General features: G+C 38.6%; 1 long non-coding RNA gene across 1 annotated transcript in view; it reads right to left on the reverse strand.

The window, feature by feature from the left end:
* Positions 1–7529: 7529 nt before the first annotated feature.
* The window catches only part of LOC127057314 (uncharacterized), a 46282-nt gene continuing 37242 nt past the window's right edge, over positions 7530–16569 (reverse strand). The window contains exon 3 of the long non-coding RNA XR_007776063.1: positions 7530–7583. This is a non-coding gene — a long non-coding RNA (uncharacterized LOC127057314). The remainder of the gene's footprint in view (positions 7584–16569) is intronic.

Genomic DNA, 16569 nt, shown 5'->3' on the forward strand with positions numbered 1-16569 from the left:
TTCAAATGATAGCTTGCAATTCCAACACTGTCCTCAGTACATCACACTGGATCCTATACTAACACAAATAGATGAAGAATTATTCAACAAGTTAACCTGCTCTGTTACTCTATGCAGATTGCAAGTGGAATTCAGACCCCTGACACCTCCAGAATCAGGTATGGGGCTACAGAAGCATACAGCAGCAGGTACTTCTCCAGCTTATTGCCTGAAATAGCAGCCGTAGCCCCTCTCTGTTCACACCAGTTACACAGGATATTGGGTGCACTGGATCTACCTAAATGCTGATTCCCCACTCCTCTACTGGCCCATCCTCAGACCACCGCTAGTGTGGCCTTGCATGCTAGCCCACACTGGCTAACATTCATACCAGTTCCATGACATGCAGAGGGTTCACAAGCATTGAATTGAATTGACCAGTGATCTTCCATATAGAAATAACACTATACGAATTGCTTATTTCATTTACAAAACTTCTTGAAATATTATGGTAGTTGCATGTGCAAAATGGGAGGTGCTTTTATGACCCTTTTAAAAATTTAGTCCATGCTGCAGGGAGTGTGTACAGTGACAGTAACAGTGGTATCCTGTTTCTTCTCTGAACACAAATACCAATTGACAGCACAACAGGAGAAGAAAGTAAGTGAATTAAAAGTCTGGAGATTTTAGCAATATTTAGCAATACTAAAGTAACCATTTATAAAATGCATCTGTTAGAATGAAAATCACTGACAGGGTATAGATTTTAAATAGAAAACCTCTACAGGTCACAGAGTGTCTTGATTTTAGTCAACATACAATATCCATTTTTAAAAATAGGAAATAAAATTAGCGATGTTCACAGGTTTTTTGAATAGTTTCTCAGGGCTTCTCTACACGATTGGATAATGCACTCCATAGGACTTTGATTTCTAAAGCTCACCAACATGTTACAAATTAATTGGTCAGTGTAGACCATTCTGCTGCGTACTACTGTGCTCTAATGTAGTACTGTTTCAAACAACTTTAAAGCACACCAGCAGGATCTACATGGACCAATTTGTATGCAATATGTTGGTGCGCTTTAGAAATCACACCCATGAAGAATGCATTCTCCCACCATATAGTCAAGTCCTTAGATTGCTGTTAGGATGTTTGTGGGGTTTTTTTCCCCCCATTTGCTTTGGTTGATAAGGCATCGGATATTATAAATTAGCCAAATTTGTTCTTGTTTTATGTATTTACCAGGGTATAGCACTTTAAATGCACACAGCACTTTAAACATGCAAAAGACAAAGTTCCTGCCCCAACTATTTTATAATCCAGTTTATTAACAATCTCACTTAGTAAAATCTACTGGGCTCTCAGAATGAGTCAGATTGTTTAGTGCTTTTAAGCAATGCAATAATTGTTACTATACATTAGTAAGTAAACTGAGATCTCAAATGCTTCCCCTTTGAGTCTTCCTGTTTAGATTAGAAAGGCGACTTTAATTTTTTGCTGACAGGTCTATAATTACTTGTGTAGCACTAAGTCAAATCAAGAGCAGAGTTTTAAGTACTGTACAATTTTGGGTATATTATCTGCTAACAAAGCATGTTGGAGGATTAACTCTATTCTAAAGAGAACCAATGCCAAATCTGTAAGGGAGAAATTACTGATAGTAATATTGCTAACAACAGCCAGCATGTTTCCAGGCATTTTACCTAGCCATATGCTAGTCCTTATGAAATCTGGAGCTACCACTTCACAATATATAGAATACCTAACTAATTTTCAAAAATCCTTGTTTAAGACCTAATTGAAAGGAAAAACCTCTCAGTCTTAGAAAAGGCATTATTGCCGGAAATTAAACTGCTTGATGCTATGTATTGTTCTAGTGGTAGTCAGGAGGGAATATTAATTGAGATGTTCCATGGATTACAGTGTGTATTCCATGGTGGTTCACATGTTTCCTGGTGGTCTTTCCAACAGGAATAGCACAAATGAGGGGAATAAGACAGATCATTTTGAACCTTAGTAGTTAAGCCATTGTTCTGTTTTGCACAAAAGGTAATGCTTGGTTGATTTGCTTTATTTCTGTGCTGTTCTGATTTTTTCCCTGTGCACCCTAATCTCTGCCATTTCCTCTATGAGTCATCAGCAGCTGGACCCAGTGAGACCACAGGAATTGGCTCTTGGAAAAGAGCTCTAACGGTGCTATCACTCAAGTTCAATTCTCTGTAAGCCAATCATGAATCATATGGTACAGACAAGAGTTTTATTTTGCATTTGCTTCTTGACAGAAATAAAAACCCAGGCTTGCCTTTGTCAAATAGACACAATGGCATATACTGTACCTATATCTATCTGTGCATACATATTAAAGACTAAGTGCTAGATTTTTAAAGCTATTTGGGCAGCTTCACTCAGCAACACTACACTTAATTCAGGAGTCTAAATCTCACTTTCAAAAGTTGACTCCTAAGTGCCTAAATCCATTTTGAAAATGAAATTTAGACTCCTAAATCAGTTAGGCTTTGTGATGCTGATCACAACAATGCATAAATGCACCTCTACCCCGATATAACGCAACCTGATATAACATGAATTTTGATGTAACGTGGTAAAGCAGAGCGCCGGGGGGGTGGCTGGGTGGGGGTCACACTCCGGCAGATCAAAGCAAGTTTGATATAACGCGGTTTCACCTATAACGCAGTGAGATTTTTTGGCTCCCGAGGACAGCATTATATCGGGGTAGAGATGTAGCTTTAAAAATCTGAGCCTAAAATCACCACTACAGCAAGTATGAAAAGATCACGTTATTTGGAATTCCTCTTAAAGATTCCCCTTTGCCCCCAATTAACATTTACTCTGAACAGATTGTAAACACAGATTTTTCTCTATTTATTTATTTAAATAAACAAATGTTTATTTTCTTTTAGCTCTCCATGGAGATCTAGAAACACAGAAATCCTTTAATTTGATCCACACCTCCAGTTCAATTGATTTGATTACTTGTTGCTGCTACACACCTGCTGCTGTCACTGCAGTAGTCTGCATTTTTGGTGTACACTTCTGCTATGTGACATAACAGGTGGATCTTGTAGGCTGAAAAGAATGGTTTGAATGGTAATTACTCTCTATCCCTTCTTATACAAATGCAGCAAGTTTTCAGACCATAAAATAAGGAGACCTCCATAATCTGCCTCTAATAACTAGGCTAGTCAGCTGTCTTATTTTTTAACTAAGGCCAGAGCTTTAACGGCAGGAGAGAACAAACTGATCAGCTGCAATTTACATTCTGATGGAGGGCCACTTTTCATAGGCTCTTGTTCATTGCTGAGTCTCTGGTTTTTGTCTGTAATACATAGTCTAAACGCTTTGGAGTGCCCCAGGGGATCTTTCTGACTCTTGGTAGGAGTTTCTTTCCTCTCCTCCAATTAAAACAAGTCATCCTTAATATTTAAAAAAAGACCCTTATTAAAAGAATGTCTCATCGTTATTATCCTCTCAGGCTAACATCAGGCCTTCGGATGATGTCTTGCATACTGGTATGGAAGCTTTACTGAACTGTAATGGAACACTACTCAAACTGATAGTTGATGACATTCTGGAACAGTGGCCAGTCGAAGAGAATGCTACTTCAAGGATGAGGGGAGTTGATTTTATGAAGCACCGTGAATTATATGCTGATTAAAATGTTGATGAAGATTCTGCTCGGTGAATGGAAGGGGACTGCTCACCAACTGGATCTCTGAATTATCTTAAAGAGGTACTAGGGTTAGGTCTATATGTGTGCATTTCATGAGCCAAATTTATTGTCAGCGGTCAGTCAAAGGTAAGTGCACTAGCTTTCACATGTATGAATCTAACTAGTAGGAAATCCTCCTGGAAGAACAAAACAAGCAAAATAGAAAAACCCCTCAGGATTCTGGGCTTCAACAGAGCAACTGAATATGGCTAACATGAGTCAATTGTGCCTAAATCAGACCATTCTTTATTATTATTATTATTATTATTATTATTATTATTATTTTTGCATGATCACATTGGGATGGATGAAAACCTCAAGTAGATGGACAGGTTTCCCATTCAAACAAGTGGTTAATTTTAGCAGGGTACTGTGCATTACCTAAAACACCTGTTATTCTACAAGCTAAAACTGTTTTGATGTTTATGTACCTCAGATGTAGACCTAAATATCAGGCCACTAGCAATGTCCAGATTAAGGGTAGACTAATTCTTTCTAAACCCTAAAACCAAAACGTAGTGCTAGTCTCTTGAAGTATTTTTCCAACTAGATATTGATTACTGGCTGCTTGTAAGTCGTGATTCTGAGAAGAAAAACCCTACAAACCTCCTTGAAGCCAGTACAGTACCTATTTTCACACACACTTTTTCAAATACACATATTTTAACTGCTGTTCTATGGAGCAATAACTTTTTCAAAATCCAGAAAACACATATTCCAGGCAAATCAAAGTGGATGTAAAGTGTTTAAAAGATGGCTCTGCTGTAATTATGAACTTTGGAAGAATCCACAATGTTTCATGGCACTCAACTTCAAATTAATCTCTGATTAATATTGATTTATTTGCATGCATGATCTCTAGAACTATGAACTCAGTATTTTCCCCATATGTTTTAGCTTTTATCTATACAGCATATATTAGTGTTACACAATTATGGCGCTGACAGTGTTCCAGCTCTCAAATACACAAAGAGGTTGAGATCAGCCCCGAGGGCTTCCACTTTCTCCCAGTTCTAACAGATGTATTTGTTTTACAGTAGAAATTGGTTTCTTGTTCTTAAAAATGTTTGAAACAACTTACAGCTGCTCTATTTTTATGCCATCATAAATATTCATAATAATTTCCAATGCTTTACAAGTACATGGTGACTTTAGAAAAAACTAAAGGTCTGGGTGGTACAGTGGAAAAGTCATCACCTTTTCACTTCTGTAAGAATTACAGAGACAGCTGCAGAGTCTGTGCACAACATCACGTGATACCGCTGGCAAGTGTTTTCCTATTTATATCTAAAGGAAATCAGTGAGACGCCATTGCACTAAAACCCTGTGCAAACAAAGAGTCTGACACCAGAGTTTCAACTTAAACGTAATGCCCCACAAGAAATCACAGGGTGTTTAATTGACAGCTCTGTAGTTATAGTTACATTAGAACAAGTTCGTCACTATGCATCAGCACACTCCTCTAGCCTGTAGGGAAGGGAAGGAAGAGACACGTAAGCTTGAAACTGTGTGGCGAATGAGGGAAGAATGGCAGTACAGGCAAAGTTTACTATGTTGTTTGGAAAAAGTCAGATTTCCAGTCAATAGCTAGCCCAGAGCAGTTACAACTAGTATGGCAAAGAACATTGACACCACTGACCTAGATAGAATCAAAGGGATCACAGTATCACAAGGATGTGAAATATATGGGGTCAAAACACACTGTCACCATCAGGCATAGCTCTCTCTTTTTTCTGCAATTTGCATCTTAAGCAAACATCAAGGGGCACATTTCTGAGGGGTGTCTGGCTAGGAAGGAAGGAAGGAAGAGATTGTTGTTATTATTTATATTTTTAAATACTTAGGAGCTGCATAGACATTAAAGTATAAGTAACTATACAAGTACATAGGTAAGTAGTACACAAAAAATCACGAGCACATATTTGCTTATTTTGTTGGTGCAAACAGCTTTGTACTTACTACAATCAAACATTTGTGTATGCATAGTGCACAGTTCTTAGATTATTTCACAGGCAGATATAAATTTTTTGTGTGCCATACGCATCTGTTCCTGTACATTGTGTGGATGCACATGGAGGCTGGGTAGATCCACAGTTGGAAATGTACATCTCTATATGTAAGGAAAAAATCCACTCACCATCCCTTTTCTTTCAGTCACCTTCTCTCCCCAATGTTTTTTGTTTTGTTTTTTAAAGAACTGTGTGAAATGTTCCACAAGTCCCAAGGAAAATAGGGACCATACGGTTTGGGGAAAAATGTACCTAATAAAATGTGCATTGAGACTGTACCAAGCTAGCCAGGGAAGTCTCTGGTCTCCTTACTAGTAAATAAAGACATGAAATGGAGATGAAATAATTCCATTCAAGAAGATGCAAGACTTTGAGGGCCAGCCCCAAAGCTATGCTGGCTTACACTAGCTGGCCCGAAATGTGTGAGTGATTTGAAATCTCATTTAAGTATGCCCTAAATCACCAAGGACTTGAATGATATGGCTCAAGAGGAAAAGGTTCATAAAATGAACACAAACAAGATTCGTCACTACATTCAGGGGAAGAGATACATTTTATACTACAGCATTACATCTACCGTATACCCTTCCCAAAAAGTATTACTGGGTATAAGTGCACTATGGGTACATTTTTCAAAAGTGCTAAAGAGACTTAGGAGCCATTTTAAATGTGATTTAGGGGTCAGCTTTTCAAAAGATATTTAGACACCTTCAATTCATTTCAATGGAAGCTATGTGCCTAACTTGCTTAGGCACATTTCGAAATCCTACTAGATGTCAATCTGCACCTTGAGGTGTTTAAATACTTTTGAAAATTTGACTTTAAGTGCTTAGGTGTGAAGTCCTGTTAAAATCACTGAAGATATGTCTTAACCAAAAATAATAATAATAATAATGGTGGTCCTTAAGTCAAGTTAAGTAACACAGGTTCAAATAGCAGTGAAGACACGGAAATCATGCTTTCAACTCGGGTTAGCAGCTCCAGTTAAAGCCTAGAGGATAGGACAGGGGTGGGTCCACGAGCCATTTTAAGCCAGCCCGCGAGCTCCCACTGGGGTGCAGGGGCAGCGCTCTGGCCAGGGCAGTGGGTTGGGGCACACCATGCTGCTGGACCCCACTCCGGCCGGGGCGCTGGGTCAGGGGCCGCACCATGCAGCTCAGCTCTGCTCCGGCGCTCCAGCCAGGGCACAGGGTTGGGGCCGCACCACGCAGCTCCCAGAAGCCGTGTCATGGCTCCGCTCCAGCTCCTACGCGTTCCAATGGCCCCCTCCAGTGCTCCAATAGAAGCTGCAGGGGCAGTACCTGTGGATTGGACAGCGTGCAGAGCTGCCTAGCCGTGCCTCCTCATAGGAGATGGAGAAGGGACATGCCACTGCTTCCGGGAGCAGCTTTAGGTAAGCGCTGCTCGGAGCCTGCACCCCATAGCCTCTCCCAATGTCCCAATCCCCTGCCCCAGCCCTGATCCCCCTCCTGCTCTCCAAACCCCTCGATCCCAGCCCAGAGCACCCTCCTGCACCCCAAACCCATCAACCCCAGACCCACCCCAGAGCCCGCACCCCCAGCCAGAGCCCTCACACCCTCCCGCACCACAACCCCAATTTTGTGAGCATTCATGGCCCGCCATACAATTTCTATTCCCCGATGTGGCCCTCAGACCAAAAAGTTTGCCCACTCCTGGGATAGGAAGTCTGGAATTGAACTCAAACGGCTAAGCTGAGTTGAAAGCCAAGTTGCCATGTCTTCACTATTAACCTGCAGTAAGAAAACATGCACTTTTGGGTTTTTTGAAGTGACGACATACCTTGAGATCCAAGTTCCTGAGTCCAACGCTGAGCGTTTTTGAAAATCTTCATTCTAGATAAACTAAAAATAGAATGATAGAAATAAAATAATGCCATGAAATAGTCATATTTTGATTCATTGTTTTTTCTTAATGTAGCTTGTAACTGAAGTCACATCCACATATCTTATGCAAATCACATATAGTGTCATATTGATAAGACACATTCATTTTGTAACCTCCCCAATAGGCCATGTTTAAATGTCTTTTTCTCCTCTATTAACTTTAGCTAAGTTTGTACTATGCCTATGAACCTGCAGAACATTTTTTTTTAATTTGCCAACTAGGCAGGTTTTTTCAGTTCTCTCAAGTCAATTCTGAAGCTGTGGATGCTGTTTTTATGTTGCTGAACACTATCCAGTGTTCAGTCTGTATAATGTTCTAAAGAAAACTCATCCTTGCCAGGGCCAAATGAGGGGAAGACTTCTACCTAGTTTTTTTAGAAAAAAAAGATTAGTCAAGCCAACCTCACAAAGTAGATGATAAGAGTGTATATAAAATTGTACATCATACAGCCAATATATAATATTCAGGGTACCACATGCAGAAATTATGTACAACTGAAGATGTGTCTGTGAAGTCAACCACTTTAATTAAACATCTCTAAAAAAATCTATGACGAAAGCTATTTTTGGTAAAGTAGAAATTGTATTGAGAATGACTTTATTTTAAAATGAAGTCATATTTTCAAACATGGTTTTCAGCAAGCCACATCCTTTTTACACTTCACAGACATGACATGTCATTAGGAAACTGTGTTATTCTTGGTTACATTGGCATGTCATGTTACAGTACATTAGAAAACATGATGTGCAGATATAACCATGCATGACCATTATCCAAATGACACATTAAAGCCTGGCAGTTCAAAGAGAGAGACATCTGGCTTTTTGCACATTTTCAACATACATTGTAATCAGTCCATGAAAAATTTAAGAGATGAATAAACTAACAAAAAATTGCAAAAATATATTTTAAAAGATACTATGTTTCATGCAGTCTTCATCTCAAGTTCACAGCATAGCACATCCCATACAGCTCACACAGTATCATCATCATGGTGATAACTAATCATATTTTCATAATTGGCCTTATTCTAACTCTTGCTGAACATATGAACAAGATAAATCTTGTAATATTAAAAGAAAAGGAAATAACCTTTTATTATCTCCCCACTTATTATATTTGATTTTACACTGTATTCCTTCTCTTGGCTGTTGCTGTATGTTAGCATCTGGGACTCATCACTCACAATGGCATTTCAACAAAGATGATGTCACCACTGCCAAATACTTTAACAAATGTGGCTACTGCATAAATCTAAAGAACTGCAACATAGGGCAAATTATGTTTAAGATGAGAGACAAAATGGATAGCTCATACCACAAGTTTAAGTGTATTAAATATAGAGTCTCTTTCCAGAGGGAAGAAATTGAGCAAAAATGGTAAAACTGGGGCATTCTTTTTCTGTAAGACAGTTTGGAAGAGCTTTTGATCTCACAGTGTCTGTTACAACCTCAGACAAGGTTAAGTTTACCCTTAAAGTTAACATTCCTACCAGCTTCCCCTGCTCATGAACAGAGTAACTTAATCACCAACTAAAGAGAATTCAAAATGCTTTAGAGAATATGAACTGACACCACTTGTACTTGATGATGAGAACATGAAAAAGGATGGGTTTATTGCTGTTACTAATTTTATTAGTGATTCTGGGCCCAATTCTCCTAGATGCTGTGTGCCCTCAACTCCCAACTCAGAGGCCCCTGCCAGCAGAAATGGTACAATTTTACAGCACAAGAAGGTAGCTGTTGCAGGGGGCTGCAGTGCACACTGCTTGCATATCACAGAAACCTCCCTCCCCTCCCCCAGTGTGAGTTCCTTGTGTGGCAACACTCTGGGAGCACAGCAGGGCAAGGATGAGGCAACCACTGTTGTGCAAAACTTCCCATCACGCACCTCTCAGCAAATGCTGGCTGAGGCTACTTCAATCATTGGGCTGTTCTGCACCTGGGGGTGGGGAGAGGATTCCCCTCTCTCCGCTTTTATCTATGCATCTGTTCAAAACTGAGCCAGGCTACTCAGGCTGGCCCAGGATTTGACCCCTTAAATACAGATTTGGGGGAAAATATTCAATTCAATATTGACCCATCCCTTCAGAAATTCATAGAATTTAAATGATTTCACCAACTTAACAGCCAAGGAATACAGGAAATTCCACTCTGCCCCAGACAGAGTTACAGCACTGTGAGGGGAAGTGCAAGCTCACCCATCCTGCCCCCACACTCAGACTCCATGGCCCATAAATCTATGGCCCTTCCAATGAGGCTGCAAACAAAAGACCTGATGCAAAGATGTGCTGAACACCCTGAACTCCCACTAAAGCCAATGCTCAGCACTTCCCAGTATGAAGTTCAATGGTTCCAATTAGTAACAGTTTCAGTGGGGTTTTTTTGTGGGGGACAATAGTTTACTAGGAACTTGACTGAAGCCAAGTCATTTTACATAAGCCATGAAAACAGTCAAATTTGTGATTATTAATGACCTGAACTGGACTAAAATTAAACCAGTGACCATGATTTTGAAGGCTCCTTATCTCTTTATCAGACTCATGGACCACTGAGTCTCCCTCAATCTCTATTTATTAAGTTTAATAAATACTGGAGATAATTTAGCAGTAAAAACAAGATGACATCTTATAGCTAAAATACAAAAGGAACCGAGGTTATACAGAAAACATCAAATGAGCACAAATGAAAGTACAACACATGTCAGATACAGAAACGAGATTGATTATTTTTACACTACACAGTGAAGCATGAATAAAATAAAATCAACTAAACCCAGGTAAGGAGCAATTTCAAAAATCAAACTAAAATAGAGTTAACCCTATTTTCAATCTAACCAGGAAAATTCATCTGCACTTCACTTCTCACCAGGAGCTATTATTTTCAGCCCTCAGATACAACATCTTGTATCCAGAAGCAGAAAGAACAGATCAGTATTTTTCCCCACATATAGGAACATGAGCCACGGTACATCTACAATATCCCTTTATACTTAACGATACCAGTACTTGCCACTTTCAAACACTTATCTTAGTTTAAAATCTCTCTGATAAAACTGAGCTTAAGGATAAGGGAGTTTTACAAAATGTCCTGATCTTTAACTCTGCTGAACATGCAACCAGTTAATGGAAAACATGGAGATGGATATTTTCTGAAAGCTCCTTACAGCTATGGACAAACATAGTGAGATAACAATGGCAACTTGTTTGGCTTACTAATTGTAACCAAATGTATGCCATTCTATCAAAACATTCTCAGGAGGATGTCAAAGACTTTTCTCTAAGCAAACATCTTGTGTCATCCTTTTACTGAAATGGAACAAGAGTCTCACATAAAAATAGCATCAGAGGAATTCTTATAGAAGTTAAAATATATATAATGGATCTTTGAAAATGCATCTTTGGAGTTACATTAATTATTTGCCCTAGCTGCACCTAAAATGTTTCTGGCAAAAGAATAAATGTAAAAATAAAATTACATAACCCTTTTTAAAAAACAAGAACACGTTTCAAAACAGACACAAAGGGTGCTTTCAGTTACTCTGCTTCTCTTTTTTGTTGTGTTCTGACAGGAAGCATTTTTGTGTGTGAAATCTATCTCCTATAACACTACTCCAAAGAAAGCAAAAAATTCAATACCTGATTTTAATACTTCATATTGAGCTGATCTATTGTGCAAATTGTAGTAAGTCCTAGTATTGAGAAGTAAACAAATATCTGGGGAAAAAAAATAAAGGTTTCCATCTGAAACAATTGGTGAAATTCAATAACATTGAACTTCTAAGGCCATGCACTTTTTCCCCCATGCCATATGTGGTGAATTTGTAATCAAAACACACATTCAAGCAAAACTCCCAAATATTTTTAAGACATTCAGTTATTATCGAGCTATGAAAAATTCCGATGTGCTTTTCTGCTGAAACAACGGATGAAAACAAGCAAAAAAATCTCATATTTGTAATCAATCCTGAAGACCTTACATATATTTTACATAGGCAAGACTCACACTGATGCCAATGGAAGTTTTTCCTGGCTAAGCACTGAGGTCCCAATTCAGTAAAGCACTTACCATATGCATAAGTCCATCCCTTTTCAATAAAGCATTAAACCACATGCTTAACTGTAAGACCATGCTTAAAGTTCCCATTTACTTCAACAGGACTTAACTATGTGTTTAAAGTTAAGCACATGTGTGAGAATTCAATGAATCAGGGTCTAACTAAAAGAAAATCAACTAAGATCTTCAAGATTTGGTCCAAGATGTACCAGAAGAGTACAATCTTGTTCCATTAAAGTCAGTAGCAGAACTCACTGATTTCAATGGCATAGGACGGAGACCTGAATGTAATAGTAGAATGTCCAGGCACTCAGGCTGATGCAGGAATTACTGGATGAAATCGTAAGGCCTGTGTTATGGAATTGATCAACCTAACACAATGGTGCTCTAATAGTATTAGGATTCTTAGGTGCTCCTATAAAAATAACAAGGTGAGAAAGATTGTTTTCTAATGGCACTTTATTTTCAGAGCAAAAGGGACTTTTGAAGGGACTCATCCCAACGGAATCTCAATGAACCTGCAAAATAGTTTTACGTCAAATTTCTCTAGAGAAACATTTCTCTATGGGGAAACTTATCAAAGACTCCTAGACACTAGAATAATATGATGGGGAGACTGCTTGCTGCTGCAGGTAATTCATTACCCGTAGACTTCTCTCAGCTCTGACATCCCAGAGATAGACTGCAGAAAGTGTTCCTAATGCTGCTTTAAGGGCTACTGGGAGGTAGAGAAGGGTGGGAACTGCATCTGGTTATGAACAACTCTTCCTAGGACCACCTGTCAAGGAGGGAAAGAAATCCAAAGGGCAATAGGTATTGGTTAATGGACCACCCAGTCCCACCATGTCTCACTCACACTTTTGAAATAGAACTGAAAGTTCAAAAGTGAGCAATTAAGGACAATGGGTTGCTGAAAAATGTTGCCAGGAATGGTTCCATTCCCTAGGACTCTGTAACATTTGCTGTTAGTTCTTGATTTCTCCAAACAGCTTTTAACAATCTGCTCAATGGACAGGGCAAAAGGAGGTCAGAAAGTGAAGAGGAGAATTAATACTATAGTATCACTAACTTTCTCAGACTGGCAAGAGGAGGAAGAACAGTAGAAAAATATAGGTCCCTGTTCTGGCAATTCCGCCAGCTAAGAAAGCTACTGATCATTGACCTGTATCCACCTCAAAGTCACACATTTACTAAGGAAGCTCCCTATAAAAAAAACGCCCAAATCTCTTCAAGCTGTGCTGCCATTGCCCTTTGGGTTGCCAGTCTGAGAAAGTTAGTGATACTATGGTATTCATTCTCCTTTTCTTCACTTTCCTTCCTCCTTTTACCCTGTTCATTGAGCAGATTGTTAAAAGCTGTTTGGAGACAGCAAGAACTAATAGCAAATGTTACACAAGGAGAGACTGAGTTTGCTACTGTTCCCATCAGTCCTTCTAAACCAGTATAGCTAGTTGCAGAAAAGCAAACAAAAGGGAAAACAACAAATAGCCGTCTTCTAATACATGGGCTTCTATCAGTTGAACTGAAGAATATGAGAAGAACTGAAATGCACGATGTCAGAAGAGATGTTGGTATAAGGGGAAGGACTGTAGAGAGAGAGTGATCTTAGGTACTTTGGCTCAGGGACCAAAGTACTGTGGTGGAGGAGGATTAGAAATAATGAACTATATTCTCTCTTTTTGCAACAATTGTGTGTAATTCCCTCCCCTCGCACCCCAATGTGCATACATCTGGTTAACCAGCAGGGACCAATTCAGAGCATGGGACTAAAATATAAGGAAGAGGAATCCAAAAAGCATGACTTCTTGCAGCATTTAAGGGCTTTCACGTTCCTAGATGAAAATGAAATGAAAACTAATTAATAGAACAATTTTTTTCAAATTAACGACACAAACAAAATAACAGTAACTCCTTCAATAAGGTTAATTTTACTTTTGTTAGAGATAATGATTACAACTAAGAAAGCAGGAGAATATACAATTAGTAGCTTAGGTCCCAGGTTGCGGAAAATATTTTTGGAACTTCTGCTAGCAATATCCAGAAATAAATGTAATGAGCAACTGCCTGACAAGGGCTTTTGACTCCTCACAGATTGTTTTTCAAGATCTAGTATTTTATTTTTATTATTATTTCTTGCAGCCCTGATTTTTCCTCATTTCACATTCTCCAGTGAGATGAGCACTACAAGACTCAAAGGTTTCAGGAGTGTGTGCAAATATTTCCTTAGGTTTTGATCTAATGACTTTGCATTCCCTGAGTTTCACTTTGAGTTTGGGGTTTGAAATGAACCTCAAAACTCAAAGCAAAACTCATTCAAAAGCTGCTAAAATTGCACATCCTTTTGCAGTAAGACCATGTGAAACTGTAAGTTACTTTTGCAATCATTAGCCAGCAGATTTGGAATGAGTATCTCAAAATAATTTCCCTTCCTAACATTTGTACAGATTATTGTGGGCCCTCTAGGATTAAAACCTGTAAACACAAACTCCCTTTAATAATAATGTAGAAAATCCATTTCCTCTGGTATGTGACATACTCCCACAATGGTCTGCAGGGTTAGATAAAATTCTTGCAATTATCTATGAAAAACAGCTCAGTATATACATTTCAATTTCCCATTGGCTCTCTGATACACTTTAGTGGGACAGTTCCATGGTCATACTGAGGTTAGAACTAATGGTCATCTACTTCTAACACATAGGATCTGATCACTTGAGCTGAAGGACAATATCCATTGCCTAGGCCACTAAAAGGGTTTATATACAGCAACAAAGGAATGATAATCTCATAAACCTGAGCAGGGCCCACATTCCTCCATGTAGAAGGCAGTGATATAGCTAAAGGGTAGGTAAATTCAAAATGCAATTAATTTAAATTCTGAATTCTGTTGATCACAAATTGAATTATAAGATGAAAAGTATAATAATAAATACTACCTTATACATTTATAGAGAACTTTTAATTAAGAAGGAACCCAAGGCATCTTAAAAGATGTGCTGCACCCACCATTGAAATATAGCCACATCAGAGGTAGAATGTGATAGCCATTGAGAAGTAACAACAGAACACATCAGCTGTCAGGTGGGAGTTAAGACCAATTTCTCCAAAAAATTGGAATTGGGTCAGATGCTCAGGGTAAACACATCTGTTTCTGGAAAAAGCATCCTTGGATTTTCAGTGACTACAAATGTTCAGAGCCTCATTTTACAGACAATGCTGTCTACAGATCAGTGTCCTATAGCACCATGCTGGGCTTTTAGTTCAGTGCTGACTCAAAGAGTACCACCTAATGATTCATCAACACCACATTCCGTGGTATCCAGGTGTGTTCTTTGGAGGCCTCCCATCTTTGCTTTGCTAAGAGAGCCCAGGCTGAGGTAATATGGCTGCCATCATTATGAAATGACTACTGCATAGAATCTGTCTTTTAGAGACTCTTAAGCCAGAAATGATGATTGTGTAATGATAATTTTTTTACACAGCCTATTTCAGGCTAAAGTATGAGAACTCAATCGTAAAGCCTTGGGAACAATTGTGAAAAAATGAACGCTGCAGAATGCACCACAAGAGAGAAACAGATTGACCTATGGAGAATTGTATTTTAATAATATACGAATAAAATCAAAGTGCGAACAAGCATAGCTTTGCTTCATATGATAGTGATGACTGTATTAGAAATGCCTAGATAGCTAGCAAGCATTATTTATTGTGGTACCTATGTAATGACATTACCAATTAAGATAAATAGTTACATTTGAAAGGGCCTGATTCTGCTGCCTTCATGCATGCCGATTTAGTTCCTTACTCCATTAGAAGTTCCTCTGACCTCAGTAGGATTAATGACAGAATCACTTATCACTCAATGTGAGTAAAAGGGGCAGAATCAGTCCAAAAGCAAATAAATCTAAATAGTAAACAGATGTACAACACTGAATCAAGTGTATTGATTTTAGCTTCCTTAAACATACACACATTCAGCAGCTCTATTTCACTATCTTTCTTGGCTATAAAAAAGTCTTCTGCCTCACAATCCAGATGCATCTCACAATTTCTTGAAGCAGAATTAGCATGATGAGCAGCAATCCATCTCTTCTAGTTACAATACATCCTGTTAGTACTAGCCACTGATTGTATATAATGAAATACGGGGTTTCCCCTTATTTCATGAACAAAGTATGAATGAAAATCTATTCTAAGTTCAATTTTTTACAGTATTAATGAAAAAGTCAAGCTCAAAATATGGTGATAATTTCCCTCCTGTTTTTTGTCATCACTATCAACAGAGTGCATCCTTTCATTTGTTACTTTCCCCCGCTATATCTGTATAAAAGAGCAGGCCCTTGTTCATATTGAAATCAAGGATGCAGTCATTACTGTATATTGAAATTAAAATGCAATTTAAAAGACATTTTAACAACAGCGGAAATGTTCTAATAATGTCTTCAGGTTTTTTTCTTTATTAAGAGACAACATTCTATTTACAAGCCTCCTAACCAGAAGCTGTACTCAACTGCCATTATAAACAACTTCAGACACTCCCTGATTAGCTAGGCTCTGTGTGAATGGTTGCCACATCAGGCAAAACCTTTTGCTGTCTGCTATATTGTGCAATGGTTGGAATATTCCAACCACATAGCCCCATAAGGATGGGGATATACTACCGACCCCCTGACCAGGATGGTGACAGTGACTGTGAAACACTCAGGGAGATTAGAGAGGTTATAAAAATAAAAAACTCAATAGTAATGAGAGATTTCAACTATCCGCATATTGACTGCGTATATGTCACCACAGGATGGGATACAGATGATTTGCATGATGCAAAACTACTCAGTATAGTTAAGTCCAATGCAGACTGCAAAGAGTTATAAACGGATGTAAAAAAACT

This window comes from Gopherus flavomarginatus, chromosome 8, assembly GCF_025201925.1.
Source record: "Gopherus flavomarginatus isolate rGopFla2 chromosome 8, rGopFla2.mat.asm, whole genome shotgun sequence".
NCBI lineage: Eukaryota > Metazoa > Chordata > Testudines > Testudinidae > Gopherus > Gopherus flavomarginatus.